Here is an 18,384-nt window from a genome sequence, read left to right on the forward strand (position 1 = left end):
ACTCTCAACCAATATCAGGGTTATTTAGAATCGGGGCACGACTCACCTGATCAACCAAGTCATCTGTCAAGACGCAATTCGTCCGTATACTGACGCAACCAAGAATCATCATGTCTGCGTATCTTGGCTCACTCTGCCTCGTTTCGGGACCCTCGCCTCCTTGTTCTCTGGCCGGACGCGTCGATCAGGGATCAGTTGTGTACAGATCTGCAAAGGAGTCTCTCATCACTTTCACAGGGGCGCCCCGAACACCTCTTGATCCTGGCTCGACTGTCTTGTCCTCGCTTCGTTTTCTCCTCTCGCCTTCTTATATTACAACGTATACGATGGAACAAGTGGGGGAGGGTCCCTATTCGAGCGCCATTTTGATGGGGCCCCTACGGGACCCTCGCATATGGAAACAAGGCACAATCACCACACACAAATTGATACGCCAGACACGAGGTTCAATTCCCAAAATCTAGGGTTTATTGCAAAGCAAATAGTCTCAGTGGGCCGACTGGGTCTCACGTCCCGCAACATGTGTCTCCAGACCCCGTGGGACGCAAGAGAGCGAGCATTCTACAACAGATACATACATACAAAACTTATCATCTAATTATCAGTAGTGACATTTTCAATACCGCCCATAATGGATTTCTTTGAAATGGTTTCGATGATTGACTAATATGATGAGTATGACACCCTCAGACATTTATTCAGCAACAGTTTGCAATTTGCAAAGGTTACAGACACAATTCTTTGTTTTAGGGAACATAATGCTCTTGTTCTTACAAGCAAGCTGCATGCAGGGGAGAGACACATTCCAGTCCTCACTATCTTCTAGTTTCTATTCGTGTGCGTGAGGTCAACTCGATCTACAGGGGTTCAGTGAAGGGGCGCTGCGAAAGAGACCATAATTCAAGCCATTTAATGTTCCTTCCTACCGTGATTAAATGCCTTGTTTCTTACTTAAAAGGACATGTGAGGGAGGAGACCGGGCATTGCTGTCTGGGTTGCCTGAGCTGCGTTTCAACTTGTAACTTGTGGCCTTGCTCTATGCATGTACAATAACAAGATAGAATTCACTTACAGCAAAGCAGTTTGAACAGAAAGCAAAAAGCAAAAATGTATCAAAATGGCAAATTCTATTCCTCCAAAATGGACACTCTCTGGTCATGGTTATGAATCTGTACTAACAATGCTGAACACATGATGTAGTTGGTTTTCGGCCAACAAAATTATATCGCCTATGTTATGGAAGGGTACTTTCTAGACTCACAGCGGTTTGGATGTTAGAGAACCACGATTCATCTTTAGAGATGACCTGTGTGGTAGGATCTGGTGATTCTAGTTCCCTGAAGATGGTGAAGCTCTCCTTCCAGATGTTTTGTTGGCAATCCTAGTGTTGAATGAGGCAGATTTGGCTTCAATGATTGCCTTTTTGTATTGGGTGGCTATCTTGTTGAATCGTAGTTAGCGGATTAAAGTGGGTTAGTTTGCCAAGTGGAGAGGGCGATGCGTTTCATGGAGCGGATTTCCAGTAGCTCTGGGGTGAACCAGGCGTTGCATGTCTGGCAATTTTGGCTTTCCTGGCTGACAGTGGGGCTATGGCATTGACTGCATTTTTTAATGCAGAGTTGTATAGATCAGCTAGAAATGTGGGGTCCTTGGAGAAGGGAGGTCTGAAAGTAGGAGTTTCTAGGAAGGGCAGTAGTCTTTCTTTGGTTAGTTTCTGTGAGCTCTGAGCTAGAGCGGGTGGAATGGAAGTGGTGAGGAGTTTTTGTTTCGTAGGGATGGGGTTGGAAAAGTGGATGACATGGTGGTCTGTCCAGGGGCGGGGGGTGTTGGAGCTGGTGTATGGGGAACAGTTGTGGTTGTCTATCCAGTCCAGGATGCAGTCTTTAGAGTGGATGGTGTTTGTGATCGATTGTGTACACCCCAGGGTTTGGCATGTGAAATGTTCAGGTCATTGAATCCTAGGTTCAGGTCCCCTAGTAGAATGGACTTCGAAGAGATTTTTAGGTTGTCAGATAGGAGATGCAGGAGGTTCTCGTGGAAGTCAGCCATAAGGCCGTGGGGGCGGTATACGATGTGTATTGTGAGGGTGCAGTTAGGAGAGGTGGTAAGTTTGAGGGACAAAATGTCACTATTACCTTTGAAGGAGTTGGTGACCTGTTTTAGAGGAAGGGATTCCTTGGTTATGAGGGCCACTCTGCCGCCTTTGGTGTGTAGGCGGGCGGGCCTGACGGTAGATGTTGTAGCCAAGGGGTAGGGCTAAGGATATGGCGGGGCCAGAGGCTTCATGTAGCCAAGTTTCAGAGATGGCTAAAAGGTTCAGATTGTGTGCATTGAGCAGGTCACAGTTTTCCAGGGCGTGTGCTGGGAGGGACTGAGCATTAACAAGGGCACATTGGAATGATGCACAAGGTTTGGTGGGATGTTTGGGGAGGCTGCTATTTGCATCAAGGGTGGTAGTGATAAGGGGACTCGCTGTGAGAGCTTAACTTGACTTGGGTCCAGAGTGGGGTGGTGTTTTGATGCTAGGGTAGTGCCTAACAGGTGATGGGTTAGTGTCAGCCTTAGAGTGCATAGGATAGACGGGAGTAACCCTCAGGCGAGAAGGAGCAGTTGGATTCACCAGGTAAGAGGTTGGGTCAAAGGCAGTGAGCTTTGAGGTCAGCAGAGTACGGGGAGGGTATATCGGATATGGAGTGTAATTGTGTGTACTTAATTTGGGTATGGGTTCATTGTACAAAATCTTCATGATTGCAAACCTCTGTGTTGTTTATTTCATTGCTGCCAAAAATAACAATGTGCTTTGAACTAGACATAGTACTGTAGTTAGGTTATTTTGTCAAATTAAACCATTGTATCTTGCAAAATGCCACCCCTGCGGGATTCTGCAGGGAGGAAGCACCATTTGGTTATTGGTTCCACTGTTATTTCATATTGAATCCATATGCCAAGATGGTGGCCGCAATTGATGTGCAATTGAAGATTTTATAGCCGTCTTTTATGTTGGTAGCAAATTGCTGACAAACCATTTGATGCAAAATAGTGTTGTGCAAACTCGTCTGTTTTCCGATGCTGTTGGTGGATATGCGGAACATCAGCTGGCGTGTTATTTTTGAACACTCGATTGCCCCGCTGAAGTCCAGCTTGACTGTATTTGAAGGGGCTAGTCTATCAGATGAGTGATTGTACTACCAATACCATTAGGTTTAGTTTGGTTCCACTCTTTGGGACCTTGAAAATAAAAAGGTTGATTCTAATTTTCAATTCTTTTTTTTAGAAAACGCCATTACTAGGGATTGCAAATTCCAGTATTACTGAATGCTGTCCACATGAATACAGTCTTAAAATGGTGAGTGCTATGGTCAGCACACTTTAGGAGTAATAAACATGCCCACCCTCAATTCATACAGTGTTTTTTCATTTTGTCTTTTGTGTTCCTTTTTCATTTAAGATTGGTTTTAGCCTGAATGTTCAGGTCTACCCATCTTGCTGTAGGTTTCTCCTCATGTCAAGGCTGCAGGTAATTGATTCTCCATAGTTTTAACATCTGGTGGTCAAGTCTGCCATCTGTCTTTTGCCTGGAGTGACACTTTGGGTGGTGTTCCGTAACTTGTTGTTTGACAGATAATAAACAATGTTTTGTGTAAGCACCTTTGAGGGAATGGGCCACTTCAGTGACCTTGTTGCATGTGATCATTCTGGTTTTATTTTTGGTGTTCACATGGTGATAAGACACTAAAATTATTTTAAAATAGTGTTGTGTATATAATTAGTTCATATTAATACATTTTGGGTTGGATAAATGATGTCATTTTATTATTGTATAATTTTAGGTCTATTATATATCCCGGATGAAGACGTGATAAATTATATGTTATACGTTGAAACCGGTCGGTCCATGATCATTATAGCTTGACGATGGAAATATGAAATTTACAAGCCATTTCTTGTTCAGCTATATTGAAAAAAGCTTTTCAAATGTGTTATATATATTGTCATCAATTGTTGGATGGTTTATGGTTGCGATTGAGTAATTGTATGTATGGGTGATAATATTGTTTTGTGGTCATGTGATTTTTGCATCATTGTCCTCCTGTAATGAATTTAATGTTTCTTTTGAAAGATAATTATGATTAAATCAGTTCATTAACTAAATAATTCATATGGTTTCAAATAAAATCTCGGGACTTTTCCTATCTATACTCGTAGAATTCAGTCATGATGTTTCGTCTCTTTAGTGGGTATACATGTTCTTTCATTGAACTCCTGTTGGTACCGTCCAATGGTCTTGACTGGCTGAGGTGCTGCACAAACAGTGAACTTCCAGGCAGCCTGTGCCTTGTGTCAGCAACTATCAACGATTCGAAAGGCTTGATTAAAGTGAGCTCTCGAGCTCAGAGTTCCCATGGGGAGGAGTTTTGGGCAGGAAGAGTCAGGAATGGGTGGGAATGGCCATAGGGATTAGCATGACTGTGGCAGACAATGGGTGGCCTCATAACCAAACAACACCTATACACTCTGTCCCTCTTCAAAAGTCATTCCTCTGTGTCACTCGTCCTATGCCATTCATCCCTATCTGTATTTGAATCTGTACTCAAATGCAATAGTTTGGCCTTTATAGGTGTTGCAAGTGACACCTAAAAGCCCAAACTAACTAACACTTGCTGACACCGACAATAGCTGTTCACAGAAACTACCTGAAATGCAAAGAAAATCTCTTCAATACATACCGTTATATTCATTATTTCTATTCCTTTTCTTCCCTCATCACAGTACTTGCTTTTGGAATGCTCCAGTTAATCTCTTATCACATCATGGCCCTTTTGAGTGAAGGAGATGTGGGTCGTAAACACTGTGACAAGGAAGAATAGTATTAGGAGCAATTCAAGTACAAAAAAGTATTCAAGTTATTACCTCTGTTCTTCTTTGTCCCAGTAATTACTCCTGGGACAGAGATGAATGGGCCTATGACAAATGAACATGGATCAACAAGTGTACTGCTTACACACTGTCACTACTTTATTTCCAGAATCAAATGAGTTCAACCATCCTTGTGAATGCTGGAGCTCAATAGCCGACTCATAGGGCCAGGCAATGGCCTGTCCTAGTGATCCATCTATTGATAGTGGAAACCAAAGCCTTTTCCCCCTGTCCTGTTCCCCCAAAATGTCACAAACTGTTTGATGCATGTGGGTGAGGTAGGATTTGGCCGAAATGCCAGAAGAACAATATCTAAGTCTGGTGAACCTAGGAAACTAATGTTGTCAAGAAGATGCGATCAGACACAAGAACCAACGCATAAACTTGAAACTGGAGAAAGGGCCCTTTAACAAAATAATGGCCCAATTTGCCCAAGCCTTCCAGCCAATGTGATAGCAACCACAAATAATACTTTTGTCAGGTGTTTTATATCAGCTGATTCTGAAGGACAGATAGGGCAGAACTGCAGGGCCCTTAGCACCAAGGGAAGATCTTGCAGAGGCACATGTGTATAGACAATGTGTTTTTAGATGGACACTCCTGAGTAATGTAGCAATCAATCCATCATCATGCAACCTCTACGATCCTTGATTTCTAACTGCTGAAATAGCTACCTGCTGGGCTCTCAGAGTGGATACTGCCAGTATCGTGCCAAACATCTCCTTATGGAACTGCATGATAATGGGGATATGGCCCTGCAGAGCATGAACAGAATTCTTTAAAAAAAACTAAAATTCATTCCACACCAATGTGAAATATTTCACCAGTGCCTATCCTAATCCTTTAGAGGTACTGGTCTTCTTCAGTTTTGGATTAGTAAAACCAGTCGATGGGTTCATCCCCTTCTTTGAAGGCCCTACCTCTCATCTTCCATGCCCCTACTGTGGAATGCTCAATCGCTGGTTCTCAGGACATTTCTTGAATGGAACTACTGCTAATTCCACTAGCAGAGGGAACCGCAACCTTAGCTGTACTGGAGCTGGAAGGATGACTTCTAAAGCGTAATCCCTGATTTCCACAATCACCCTGGGAAACGTGGGCAGGGGTGTAAAATCATATAGAAGCCCCTTTGGCCATTGTAGCTTTTTCGTACCCAACCCCCTTGAACTGGGGATTTTGGAATTCTGTGGAATGGCAAATCGGTCTATTAATAACGTTACGAAAGGGCTGTGTTCTCGCCCCTTCCTTTTCAACATGTTTATAGCTGATGTTGGAGAATATGTGGGGCGGGCACTAAAATAGGGAACACCCTAATTAGTTGGTTGGCATATGTCAATGACCTGGTGTTACTGGACCTGACGCCTATTCGGTCTTAAGCGTCAATTGGTAACTTTAGATACTTTTGCTAAGGCCAACAGTCTAATCAAAACAAAGATATTTGTTTTTAGCCTTAGGCGTAGTGCCAAGTATAACAGGCCGATTCATGGAATAATTAGCGCGGCGCAAGTGGGCAAAAACGTGCGAATCGCAGTGGAATAGCGAAAATCGCAGTGCAAGTGCGAAAATCGCACGAAAGGCAGTGCACGTCGATTCATGGAAGGCCGTGCGCGAGAAAACCAGCGGATGTGCGATAAAAAAGTGCGCGGCGCACGTTGGCGCACAGGTCATCTAACAGCATGCGCCAGGTCACAGCGAAAATCGCACAGGCCACAGCGAAATTCACACATAGCGCGGCGCACGCAACAAAAGTAGGCGGAACACGGGCGTAACACTCGGAATGGGGAACAACTTGCCAAAACGTGGGCGTCACGGGGGAAGTACAGGGCACAAGTGCGCGGAACGCCCACACGCTCGCCTACAACACGTATTCATGGAATAGAATAGGGGAAAAAAGCGCACGCTCAAACCAGCGCACAGGCACAAACACGACCGCCACAAGAAACCAGGCGGTAGCGTCTCTGCGGCTGTAAGAAATGTGCGCCAAAAGGTGCGCCAACTCCAGGAAAAATGACGTGCAAAGGGGTACCCACAAACACGGACACCCGCTGACAAAAAATACGTGTGCGTGTATACCGGGGTGCGCGGGAAGTCTCACACGCGATTTTAGCAGGGTACGTGCATCACAGGGGTTCGCGTGAAGTCATTCACGCGATCGGGCCTGGGGGAGCGGGCTACGTGTATTTCAGGGGTTCGCGTGAAGTTTCACACGCGATCGGGCCTGGGGGAGCGGGCTACGTGTATTACAGGGGTTCGCGTGAAGTTCCTCACGCGATCGGGCCTGGGGGAGCGGGCTACGTGTTTTCCAGGGGTGCGTGAGAAGTTCCACACGCGAAAAGCCTGGGCGCGTGTATTTCAGGGGTGCGCGGGAAGTTCCACACACGAATAGCCTGGGCGCCTGTATTTCAGGGGTGCGCGGGAAGTTCCACACGCAAATAGCCTGGGCGCGTGTATTTCAGGGGTGCGCAGGAAGTTCCACACGCGAATAGCCTGGGCGCCTGTATTTGAGGGGTGCGCGGGAACTTCCACACGCAAATAGCCTGGGCACGTGTATTTGAGGGGTGCGCGTGAAGTTCCACACGCGAATAGCCTGGGCGCGTGTATTTCAGGGGTGCGCGTGAAGTCATTCACGCGATCGGGCCTGGGGGAGCGGGCTACGTGTATTTCAGGGGTTCGCGTGAAGTTTCTCACGCGATCGGGCCTGGGGGAGCGGGCTACGTGTATTTCAGGGGTTCGCGTGAAGTTTCACACGCGATCGGGCCTGGGGGAGCGGGCTACGTGTATTTCAGGGGTTCGCGTGAAGTTTCTCACGCGATCGGGCCTGGGGGAGCGTGCTACGTGTATTTCAGGGGTTCGCGTGAAGTTTCACACGCGATCGGGCCTGGGGGAGCGGGCTACGTGTATTTCAGGGGTTTGCGTGAAGTTTCTCACGCGATCGGGCCTGGGGGAGCGTGCTACGTGTATTTCAGGGGTTCGCGTGAAGTTTCACACGCGATCGGGCCTGGGGGAGCGGGCTACGTGTATTACAGGGGTTCGCGTGAAGTTCCTCACGCGATCGGGCCTGGGGGAGCGGGCTACGTGTATACCAGGGGTGCGTGAGAAGTTCCACACGCGAATAGCCTGGGCGCGTGTATTTCAGGGGTGCGCGGGAAGTTCCACACGCGAATAGCCTGGGCGCGTGTATTTCAGGGGTGCGCGGGAAGTTTTACATGCGAATAGCCTGGGCGCGTGTATTTCAGGGGTGCGCGGGAAGTTCCACACGCGAATAGCCTGGGCGCGCGTATTTAAGGGGTGCGCGGGAAGTTCCACACGCGAATAGCCTGTGCGCGTGTATTTCAGGGGTGCGCGGGAAGTTTTACACGCGAATAGCCTGGGCGCGTGTATTTCAGGGGTGCGCGGGAAGTTCCACACGCGAATAGCCTGTGCGCGTGTATTTCAGGGGTGCGCGGGAAGTTTTACACGCGATTTCTGCACGGTACGTGTATTTCAGGGGTGCCGGGGAGTCCCACATGTGATTTGACAGTGTGGGTCCTCCCAGGTGTACCCTGTACACCCTCCACGGCCCCTGCAGGCAGCCCACACCACAGGGGACTACCCTGCATCCCTGGTCATGACCCGCAGGCAGCCCACCCAACATGGGCATGCCCCCCAGCAAAGGCACATGACTCCTTGAACTAATGAACACCAACTCATGTCCCCTTGCACCCCCACCCCCCAGCACTGTGGGGCACCTGCCAGCAGGCCCCCACCCATGTCCAACTCATGTCCCCCACCACCCCCACCCCCCAGCACTGTGGGGCACCTGCCAGCAGGCCCCCACCCATGTCCAACTCATGTCTCCCACCACCCCGACCCCCCAGCCACCAGGGTCACCCTCAACCAGGCCCCCACCCATGTCTCCCACCACCCCACCCCCCAGCCACCAGGGTCACCCTCCACCAGGCCCCCACTCATGTCACCCACCACCCCCACCCCCCAGCCACCAGGGTCACCCTCCACCAGGCCCCCACTCATGTCTCCCACCACCCCCACACCCCAGCAGTGCAGGGGCACCCTCCACCAGGCCCCCACTCATGTCTCCCACCACCCCCACACCCCAGCAGTGCAGGGGCAGCCTCCACCAGGCCCCCACTCATGTCACCCACCACCCCCACCCCCCAGCCACCAGGGTCACCCTCCACCAGGCCCCCACTCATGTCACCCACCACCCCCAACCCCCAGCCACCAGGGTCACCCTCCACCAGGCCCCCACTCATGTCACCCACCACCCCCACCCCCCAGCCACCAGGGTCACCCTCCACCAGGCCCCCACCCATGTCTCCCACCACCCCCACCCCCCAGCCACCAGGGTCACCCTCCACCAGGCCCCCACTCATGTCACCCACCACCCCCCAGCCACCAGGGTCACCCTCCACCAGGCCCCCACTCATGTCTCCCACCACCCCCACACCCCAGCAGTGCAGGGGCACCCTCCACCAGGCCCCCACTCATGTCTCCCACCACCCCCACACCCCAGCAGTGCAGGGGCAGCCTCCACCAGGCCTCCACTCATGTCACCCACCACCCCCACCCCCCAGCCACCAGGGTCACCCTCCACCAGGCCCCCACTCATGTCACCCACCACCCCCACCCCCCAGCCACCAGGGTCACCCTCCACCAGGCCCCCACTCATGTCTCCCACCACCCCCACACCCCAGGAGTGCAGGGGCACCCTCCACCAGGCCCCCACTCATGTCTCCCACCACCCCCACACCCCAGCAGTGCAGGGGCAGCCTCCACCAGGCCCCCACTCATGTCATCCACCACCCCCACCCCCCAGCCACCAGGGTCACCCTCCACCAGGCCCCCACGCATGTCACCCACCACCCCCACCCCCCAGCCACCAGGGTCACCCTCCACCAGGCCCCCACTCATGTCTCCCACCACCCCCACACCCCAGCAGTGCAGGGGCACCCTCCACCAGGCCCCCACTCATGTCTCCCACCACCCCCCACACCCCAGCAGTGCAGGGGCACCCTCCACCAGGCCCCCACTCATGTCACCCACCACCCCCACCCTCCAGCAGTGCAGGGGCATCCTCCACCAGGCACCCACACATGTCCCCCTGCCCGCAGGTCCTGACGATACTCAATCATGGCAGTAATGGCCAGCATACCCAGCACAAACACCCAGGCAAGGATTGCATCCACCCACATAGTGAATGCAATTACATGATACAACCCCAATGGCAAGTCTGTAAATGAACACATGTCCGTCGCACACACATACACAATGGGTGCAAGTGAGTGTCAAAACCCATATCATGACATGTATGAAACCAATGAGAAAATACCACAAGTGAAAGTTAAAAAAAACATGTATTAAAGATGAAAAATAATTAAAAAATTCAAACATACAACAATGGGGATAACAAAATAAATGGTCCATGTCCGAGAACAAATGTAAAAATAAAAAACACAAAGTAATCCAAAAACAAATGTTGTCCAAAGCAAAATCATGTGGAAGTAAAATAATTAAAAACCATTTCCTCATGGTGAACACAATAATTAATAAAAAAAATGTTTCTTCAAAAAGCAAACTATATACACGAAAATTCCAGGGTCCATGAGCCCAACACCATAAATGAAACCTACTACTACCTAATGAAAATAATATATACAAAAAAGTGGCCATTGTCCGAGCGGTCCAAAAATACAAAAATCAATAAAGGAAACCTAACACTAACTAACTAAATAACTATATACAAAGGCAGCGGGCAAGTCCTGCGGCTCACTCGGTGATGTTGCTGGCCAGGGCATCATCGAACTCCATGTCGATGTCCTGGAGGCGGGACTCTGTCCTGGCCCCGAGGTCTCGCAGGGATAACCCCATGTCCAGCTCAAACTCCCTGCGAGCTTCCTCGAGGCACTCAGCCCGCCTCAACGCCCGACGCATGGAGAACTCCGCCCTGACCATGGTGAGCCGCTCCTCTTCCGCCCGCTGCCGCTCCGCAGCTATCCGCTGGACCAACTGCTCCCACACGGAAGACACCACCATCCCAGGGTTGCCCTGCCCTCCGGCCGATGCCTGCCCCTCTGATCTTGAAGGCCCCGAGCCATGATGCCTCCCACGTCGAGCCTGCTGCTGCCTCCGACGCCACTGCCTCTGCCAGCACGACGGCATCCAGGCTGATGGAAACCACCGACGCCGTCGTGCACGTGCCCTGCCCGATGATTTATTTATTTATTTTTATTTATTTGCATTTATAAAGCGCACAAAACTGCCCTGGGGCATCGTGGCGCTGTTACAGCAGACTTAGTCTTGAACACAAACATAGGAATATGTTTACAGATGTAAACCGAGTTACAGAGTACGTTTCACATTGGTAATAAACATTGAGGGTTAGGGGTTATGCTATGCTGTGGTTACAATGCAAGCATGAATGTGCATGTGGAGGACTTTTAGCGGAATAGGAGGGTTTTGAGGTTTTTACGGAAGGTGTGGTATGATTTTTCGTTCCTTAGTGAGGTAGGTAAGGAGTTCCAGTTTTTAGGTGCGAGGTGTTGGAAGCTGGTTCCTCCCGCCCTGGATCTTTGAAACGTGGGGACATCAATCATGTTGGTGCGGTGAGCTCTGGTGGGTCTGATGGAGGCTTTCGGTGTGATTCTTTCTGCGAGATAGGGTGGGGCATCCAGGGAGAGGCATCTATGTGTGATGGTCATGGCTTTGAAAAGTATGCGTTCCTTCACGGGTAGCCAGTGAGCATCTTTCCTTGCTTGCGAGATGTGTTCTCTTTTTGGAATGGACAGCGCTGCCCGGAGCGCGTTGTTTTGCGTGATTTGGAGTTTCTTTAGGTTGTGGGCGGAGGTGCCTAGGAACAGGGCATTACAGTAGTCTATTTTTGTACCTATAGTGGCTCTGGCGATGGACAGGCAGTTTTTAGTGGAGAGAAAAGGCTTGACAGCATTTATCACCTTGGTGGTGAGTGCTGAGGAAGAGGCTATGGCGTTGACCTGGCGAGACATAGATAGTGAGGCATCTAGGTGAACACCTAAGGTTTTAACAGTCTTGGAGACTGTGATGGTGGAGTTGTCGATGTTGAAGGATTTGTATTGGGGGGGGAGTTTGTTGAGAATTTCATTGGTCCCTACTATGAGGATTTCGGTTTTGTCCCCGTTTAAGCAGAGGCCGTTGGCCGCCATCCAAGTTTGGATGGCTGTGTAGATTTTGGTTAATGCTGTCGCATCTTCTTCGTAGGTCCCAGTTAGCGGGAGTAGTACCTGTGTATCGTCTGCGTAGTTGGTGTACGCTATGTTACGACAGTCGAGGTCATTGAAGAGAGGAAGGGTGAATATATTGTAGAGAGTGGGGGCGGTGCAGGAGCCTTGGGGGACGCCGCAGTGGATGGTAGTAGGGGTTGCCGAGGCAGTGTCTGAGAAGACTTTCATGAGTCTGCCATTTAGGAATGAGGCCACCCATGCAATGGCTTCCGGGGAGAAGTGTGCTTCATTTTTTAGGTGCATGCCTAGGATATCGTGGTTGACAAGGTCAAAGGCGGCAGATAGATCCAGTAGGAGAAGGAGTGCCGGTTTGCCTTTATCCATAGTGTCTGCAAGTTGTATTTTCAGATCAAGTAGGGCTGACTCTGTTCCGTGACCTGGTCGGAAGCCTGACTGTCTTTTGCCTAGGATATGGTTGGTTTCGAGATAATCCTGGATTTGTGTGTAGGCAATTTTATCAAGAATCTTGAGCAGGAAAGGCACAGTGGTGATGGGCCTATAGTTGGTAGCTACTTCTGGGTCGAGGGTGGTTTTTTTTAGAAGCGGGCGCACCCAGGCTTCTTTTAGACTGTCAGGGACAGTATTGGTATTGAAAGAGGCATTAATGAATGATTTAAGGAAGGGGGCGAGTGTTTCAGTGCAGTCTTTGATCAGACTGGCGGGGCAGGGATCTCCTTTACAATTGGAAGGTTTGATCTTGTTCATTACCTCAATAACTTCGTGTTCTGTGACTTCCCTGAATTTGAACGGGGTGGTGGGGGCTTTGGTGGATGGGGTCCCCGAGCTGGGGGTGGGCATGTGGCTCGTGGTGGTGGGAGATTTGAGGTGCAGTGATAGGTTTTTGTGGTGCTCCTTAATTTTTGTTTGTAGGAGTTCAATTTTATTTAACAGGGCAGATTGTATGGAGTTGCACCAGATTTGGTCTTTAACAATGTCTTGTGATTTGGTGGCCGGTGTGGTGAGTTCGTTGAAAATGGCGAAGAGTTCTTTAGATTCGGAGCTTGCATTAGCAATTCTTTCGTTATAGGAGACTGATTTAGCTGTGATTATGGCTTTTTTGTATTGGGCAGTGATTTTTTTGTAGGAGGATAGGGTGGCTGGGGAAGGCGATTTCTGCCAGGAGTTTAGTGCTTTTCTTTTCTGTGAGCGGAGTTCTTTGAGTTCAGTGGAGAACCAGGTATTTGAGTGTTTGATAGTTTTGGCTTTTTTGGTCTGCAGGGGGGCAATGGCGTCAATGGCGGTGCTTATGGTGCTCTTGTAGATATCTGCGAATTCTGATGGATCAGATAACTTGAGGTCTGTGGAGAGGATGTGAAGGTGGGGTGTAATTTTATCTTTAGTGAGATTTTTTACACATCTTGCCAGTGCTGGGGGGATGGGGTTAGGTTTGTTTGTGTTAGATACGGCGGGAATGAAAAAGTGAATGAGGTGGTGATCTGACCAAGGAGTCGGGGTGATGGAGCTAATGTCGATGTGACAGTTGTGGTCGGCTATCCAGTCCAGGATACGGCCTTTGTTGTGTGTGGGTGAGGTTATTTTTTGGTCGAAGCCTAGTTCTTTTAAGGCTAGTGCAAGAGATTTAGCTGGCTTGTCCTTTTTGTCGTTATACCCCAGGTTAAGGTCACCTAGAAGGATGCTTTTGGAGGTGAGTTTTAGGTTTTCTGTTAGGCGGTGTACAAGGTTCTCATGGAACTCTATTAGTGGGCCAGGCGGGTGGTAGACTAGGTTGAAGGTGATGGTGGAGTTAGGGGAGAGGGCAATTTTTATAGCTAGAGAGTCTATGGTGTCACCTAGATTGGAGGTGATTTGTCTGGCCTCGAGGTGATCTTTCAGGATGAATGCTACCCCACCACCTACTGAGGAGAGGCGGTCTTGCCGGATAATGGCGTACCCCTGTGGGATAGTAAGGTTGAGGGCTGGCCCTGCAGCGCTGTGCAGCCATGTCTCGGTGATGGCTAGGATGTCGAGGTCCAAGTTAATTAGGAGTTCGTGAATTTCAGTGGCATGGGCAGGGATGGATCTAGCATTAATGAGGGCACACTGTAGGTTGTGTGTGTGTTGGGCTGAGGTAGGGGTGGTGTTGAGTGGAGCAGCCGGGATGGGGAGCGGCATAGCGGGTTTAGGTAGGGGTGTTTTGACTGTAAGGGCTGGCGTATTTGGTGTGTTAAGAGTGATGGGAGGTGCTTGGTGGGTGAGTCTAGGGTGTCCAGAACGGAGACCTAGGAGTTGGTTCCTGATGTGGATGGGTCTAGTGTAGGAGGTCATGCTGGGTGGAGGATGACGTGTTGTGGGGATGCTTTCAGTGAAGAAAGATGGTAGGAAGTAAGTAGGAGGAATGTTGGAGAGGAATGCCAGTGGGGCCGCTGGTGAGCTGGTGGATTGGGGATGAGGCATGGCGAGGGTATCGTTAAACATGGCACAAATAGAATCAGAGTGCAGTGTGGGCAACAAAATCACGGCACAATGGAATCATAAATACAGATGGGGCAAGATCTGAGGCACAACTAGAATCAGAATGCAGTGTGGGCAACAAAATCACGGCACAATGGAATCATAAATACAGATGGGGCAAGATCTGAGGCACAACTAGAATCAGAATGCAGTGTGGGCAACAAAATCACGGCACAATGGAATCATAAATACAGATGGGGCAAGATCTGAGGCACAGCTAGGAATGGGACCATAGGCATAACACAATAGTAAATAGTGGGTAGATTCGAATTTTGCAAGGGGTGGCTGAAACACAGTATGCACGTTTAGAATTAGTGTTATGAGGAGATTTGCAGGTCGGGCTGGATGGAGGTCGACATAGTAGGGGAGTCAGGAAACAGTTTGTACAGTACCTTCGGTGGAGTGGCGCCTTTCTAGACGCCGTTCCGTGTGTGACCTGAAAGAGCAAGAGTGCGAGAACAACTGGGGATGAAAGTACTGCGGAACGGTGACCACCACCGTGGCGGGCCGGTGTCAAATCTGGGGGATCACCATATAGCGCTCCCTCACGCTCCACGGCGCAAACAGGGAGCAAACAGGGGCCTTAGTATGGGCCTTCGTGTGGCCGCCGGCGCTTCCGCCTGCCGGCGGATGTAGGTGGAAGAAAAAGGCTGCTAGTCGCTTAGCAGCGAGGCATCAGCCTCGGTTTCATGCCGCGCTGCGCCCGGCATTAGAAGGTCAGGCAGGGTAGGTCAGGGAGAGCGTGCTCGATGCTCGATGGCATCTAGATAGGGATTAGTAGTGCCGATCGTAGTGCGGGCAGGTGTGTCTGCTCCTTACCGCAAGGATGGCTCTGGGTGGGCTTTCGGTGTGTCTGGGCTCCGAGGACGGCGGTGCCCACGGCACGTGGAATGCTCCTGCTGCTGCTGGATGGTGGCTGCTGCAGGGGAGGAGGGGCTCCTGCCCTCTCCTCAAGGGGGCTGCTGGCGATGGAGAATGGGGCTCCAGGGAGCAAACAGGGGCCTTAGTATGGGCCTTCGTGTGGCCGCCGGCGCTTCCGCCTGCCGGCGGATGTAGGTGGAAGAAAAAGGCTGCTAGTCGCTTAGCAGCGAGGCATCAGCCTCGGTTTCATGCCGCGCTGCGCCCGGCATTAGAAGGTCAGGCAGGGTAGGTCAGGCAGAGCGTGCTCGATGCTCGATGGCATCTAGATAGGGATTAGTAGTGCCGATCGTAGTGCGGGCAGGTGTGTCTGCTCCTTACCGAAAGGATGGCTCTGGGTGGGCTTTCGGTGTGTCTGGGCTCCGAGGACGGCGGTGCCCACGGCACGTGGAATGCTCCTGCTGCTGCTGGATGGTGGCTGCTGCAGGGGAGGAGGGGCTCCTGCCCTCTCCTCAAGGGGGCTGCTGGCGATGGAGAATGGGGCTCCAGGGAGCAAACAGGGGCCTTAGTATGGGCCTTCGTGTGGCCGCCGGCGCTTCCGCCTGCCGGCGGATGTAGGTGGAAGAAAAAGGCTGCTAGTCGCTTAGCAGCGAGGCATCAGCCTCGGTTTCATGCCGCGCTGCGCCCGGCATTAGAAGGTCAGGCAGGGTAGGTCAGGCAGAGCGTGCTCGATGCTCGATGGCATCTAGATAGGGATTAGTAGTGCCGATCGTAGTGCGGGCAGGTGTGTCTGCTCCTTACCGCAAGGATGGCTCTGGGTGGGCTTTCGGTGTGTCTGGGCTCCGAGGACGGCGGTGCCCACGGCACGTGGAATGCTCCTGCTGCTGCTGGATGGTGGCTGCTGCTGGATGATGCCTACCTGCCTACATTTTCAAATGTAGGCAGGTAGGGTCCAAGGACTATTCTTTGTCGGCTGCACTATTGCTGAAAAGCAGTGAAATGTCTCATTTTCTGTGCAGTCTCAGTGCGGCCCTCAGTATAGCACTTGAAATTCGTATCTCCTTGATACACAGCCTCAGTACAGTGCTTGGAATTAGTATCTCCTGTTGTACGCATTAAAGCAGCAGGGGTCCCTCCGGACTGCATCAACAAGTAGCGAATGATTTCTGTGCATGTGTGTGCAGCGCTCGTAATTGTGAGTTTCTGTTCTGATGATGCTGTCACATCTTCCATCTGCTGGGGTCCAGTTGCTGTGTTGTCCACCCCTGCTGGACCTCCGACTCCCAACTGTGGCAGGGATGGGATCCCCACCGAGCTGGCTGCATTGGTCGGGGCAGGTCCACAGGGGGCCCTGGTGGCATCTGGGCCGGAAGACGGCAAGGAGAACGACTGGTGTATAGCCTGCACAGAGGAGGAGAGGGCCGCCAGATTGGACAACACATGCAGGAAACCCCCGAACATGGCCGATCCCAATTGGGCCACGTCGGCACGGTGCACTTCGTGATGACGTGCGTCCTCCTCCCGGGAAGCACGCACGGCATCATGAATCACAGCCGTGCGCATCGCGACCCCAATCAGGACCTTCTCCACACGGCCAGGGGTTCCCACGTCCGCAGGTGGAGGGGAGTCAGGTGACATGGACATCCCCTCTACCTGCGGACGGGCCTGGGACGGGGCATCCCTGCTGGTGCATGGTGGTGCACTCACAGGGTCAGGGACAGCGACATGCACAGGCCCCTCCACGGTGACCTGTGCTGCCTCCTGCCCCTGGCCCTGGACTGCACCACTTGCACCAGCAGGGATGCCCCCACCAGGCCCCATGTGTGCCCCAGTGGCGGCCTCCTCCTCCTCTGTGCAAACCACCAACCTGGATGGCTCCTCACCGTCTCCCACCGTAGCAGGCCCCTGTGGGGGCTCACCCACCCCTTCCGCTGCAGCCGTGGGGGCATCCCCGCCGCCTTGCTCCACAGCGCCGTCTCCGCCCTCTTCTTCACTAGCCGCTGCGTAGAGGGAGACAAAGAACACAAGCATCAGGGCACTGTACAATGGTCCCCTAGACAGGAAGCAATAGCAGATGAGCACCACTGTCAAAGTACACTTCCATCATGACCCTCCACAACACATGGGTCAGTCCAGGCAAAACACACACAGTAACAGGCATGGTGCATGCCATGGACATTTCCATGCATGTCCAATGGACTCTTGAAACATTCAATGATATGTAACTCACATGCATCATGGCTCATGCCTATCACATGCACACACTTCACCTCAGTCACATCCATCTGGCCCCAAACACACCAAACACAGCGGATACAAGGGTAATTTGGCTGCTTCACTGAATCTGTGCATTGTCACACACATGTGTCATGCATCCATGGCATGCACAAGTCACAGACACGCAGGTCAGGCACACAGACATGGCTACCATATATGTACCTGGCATCAGCACCCATCCCACACCCCCACCCATGTCCAGGTACAGAGACTGGCATGCTCTCATGTTCAAAATCTGCATAGGGCTCCCCATGCGGCATTTGAACACATGCAACAACCATGTGGGTCACACATCACTGGTCGCACATGCATTACCATGATGTCCCTGCACACATACATGCATACATGGCCTATGGCACACATGCAGGCAAGTATAATAGAACCAGCACACCGCAACATGCCCTGTCTCACACAGTAATGCTTGGACACTTACCGCTCAACTCCAGACGGGCCTCCCTCTCAAGGATCTGGGCGTGGAGCGCTGGGCGTACGCGTTCCAGGGCCCTCATCTGGATGGAACTCATGCGGCCCCGGCCCCACTCCACGAGGCGCCGGGCCTTCACAAGGGTCCTGGACCTCAAGTCCTCCCAGCGCTTCTTGATCTTCAGGACGTTGCGGGTTGCCA

General features: G+C 51.4%; 1 protein-coding gene across 6 annotated transcripts in view; it reads left to right on the plus strand.

Moving 5' to 3' along the window:
• Positions 1 to 18,384, plus strand: part of SLC16A13 (solute carrier family 16 member 13) — a 539,336-nt gene that overhangs the window by 48,602 nt on the left and 472,350 nt on the right. For 2 of the 6 annotated variants that reach the window (XM_069645507.1, XM_069645532.1), the window contains exons 2-3: positions 3,275 to 3,346; positions 3,449 to 3,517. The exons of 2 other annotated variants lie outside the window; for them this stretch is intronic. The gene's annotated coding sequence lies outside the window, so the exon portion shown is untranslated. The remainder of the gene's footprint in view (positions 1 to 3,274; positions 3,347 to 3,448; positions 3,518 to 18,384) is intronic. 2 more of the 6 variants (XM_069645516.1, XM_069645542.1) reach the window with 1 other exon arrangement.

The sequence above is a fragment of the Ambystoma mexicanum genome, chromosome 1p (genome assembly GCF_040938575.1).
Source record: "Ambystoma mexicanum isolate Mex_15411 chromosome 1p, UKY_AmexF1_1, whole genome shotgun sequence".
NCBI classification, from domain to species: Eukaryota; Metazoa; Chordata; class Amphibia; order Caudata; family Ambystomatidae; genus Ambystoma; species Ambystoma mexicanum.